We start from the raw sequence: 2,019 nt of genomic DNA, 5'->3' as shown, positions 1-2,019 counted from the left end.
ACCGGCCGTTGAATCATCAACGCGCTGCTGTTTTTGGTCGACGGTCAGAAAACGCGGCACCCATCGCGCCGATAGCTTTTCATCTCCAAAAGATCGTGCAAAATGTATCCCGCCCGTTCTTTTGAGATGCCCATGGCCTCAGCTAACTCGCGCAACTTCACTTTACGATCACTCAAAACGATTCGATGCACTTGCTTTACGATTTCCGCATTCGTAGCCTCTTTTGGCTTTCCAGAGCGAGGTGCGTCTTTGGTGCTTGTACGACCCATTTTAAATTCACTAAACCACCGATAAACTGTTGTTCTCGAAGGAGCAGATGTGGGATAACATTTCTGCAACCATTGCAATGATTGTTCAGAAGTTTTTTCCATCAAAAAACAATGTTTGATCAAGATGCGATATTCCTGTTTTTCCATTTTTTTTACGAAGGCGAAAGTAGCGTCACTCAAACGACTGTAGCTTGTAAACGAATGGACGAAATGTCATGAAACTTCATACATAAACTAGTGACAGATGAGCCTCTCGAAATGAGTTATGTTCATTTTCCCAAAAAATTAATTTTCCCAAAAATCCCGGGACTTTTCAGCCCATGTAGTATGTCTTAATTTTAATGAAAAACATAACTAAATCTCACTCATTCAATTCAGATACACAAGCTCCAGATTTTATCAAGTAAATGATCGTTTGCATGTACTCTATTCTGATCTTTTCGAAAATAATGCGGACTATAGAGGACAAAACAGATCCATTTTAGTTTGTCAACGGATAACAGAAGCTGTAGATCGCAAGCAATATATGTGGATTATAATGTAATTTTTTAAAAAGATATAATACACATGCGCGCGCATGTATGCAAGTATGTATGTATGTATGTATGTATAGGTACAATGTGTCTCATTTTAACTTTCACATTGTAATATCACAAAAAGTATAAAAGATTTAAAAAAATGTTTTTGAAAGTTCTCAGGGGTGGCACATTTTGGTCACGTTATTTTTTTCTAGATAAAGACGCCAAAAGGATATGAAGGTCATATCTGCTTTTTTAAATAGAATTTGTGTTTTTTTACACAAAATGATTGTTAGACCTTCACTAGAACACATTGCGCATGTTTATTCGTGATATCATTAATTTTTTCAGTGTCTCTTTTTCATTCCAGTTTCCATTTTGGATCCGTCATTTTAAATTTTCAAAAACGCCACCCTATAAGCGAGAAACGTTTTGAAACATTTCAACAATATAGTAACAACGTTGTAACATTGCTACAATGTTGCTGAAATGTTCCAAAATGTTTCTTGCTTACTAGGCATACGGCATCGAAAAATAAACATTTCAAGGAAAATGAGTCCTTTTAAAGAATTTTATCTCAAAAATTGAAATAGACAGAAGAGTGGTCGATTCGACAATGGCCCATATATACAGGGTGTCCCGTAATTTTTTGCCAAACGCTCTTATGTAGATAGAGAAGACTAAACTGAGCCGAAAAGTCCTGTACCTTTTCACAACAGTTAACAAGATATTAATTACTAAAAATTGCCGAATATATGTCTTTGATAATTTTTTTCTCAAACATTATGAATTTTACAGAAAGCTAAGAAAGACAAACATTATTTATTTTCCTTTCATAGAGCTCTAAGAACTTTTTCAAAAGTTTTATTAACTTTTTAGTATCGCATTTTCTTATTGGCAATTATTTTCACCAACATGAGAAAATAGAGTATTAAAAAATTCCGAAAAAGTTCTGAAAAAATTCTCAGACCTTTATGAGAAGATAATAAGCAATTTTTGTTTTCCACTGTTTTACATACATACATGCGCGCGCAATATATATACACATACATATATACAGGATATTCCAAAATTTTATATACAGGGTGTTTCCAAATTAAATGGCAAAACTTCGGGAGCGTGTAGAGGAGTAAAAAACTAAGAAAAAAAGTCCTATAGACATATGCTCCTTTTTGCTTTGTTTCGCAGGAAATCACGAAAAAAGAAAAAAATATATTTAATTTATTATTTTA

General features: G+C 33.9%; 1 pseudogene; it reads right to left on the bottom strand.

Moving 5' to 3' along the window:
- The window catches only part of LOC108731379 (histone-lysine N-methyltransferase SETMAR-like), a 1,031-nt pseudogene extending 490 nt beyond the window's left edge, over nucleotides 1–541 (bottom strand).
- Between the last annotated feature and the right edge of the window lie 1,478 nt (nucleotides 542–2,019).

This window comes from Mycetomoellerius zeteki, unplaced genomic scaffold, assembly GCF_001594055.1.
Source record: "Mycetomoellerius zeteki isolate Tzet28-1 unplaced genomic scaffold, Tzet1.0 scaffold101, whole genome shotgun sequence".
Classification (NCBI taxonomy): domain Eukaryota; kingdom Metazoa; phylum Arthropoda; class Insecta; order Hymenoptera; family Formicidae; genus Mycetomoellerius; species Mycetomoellerius zeteki.
The sequence above is the reverse complement of the archived record's forward strand: the minus strand, read 5'-3'. Positions and strand labels throughout refer to the sequence as shown.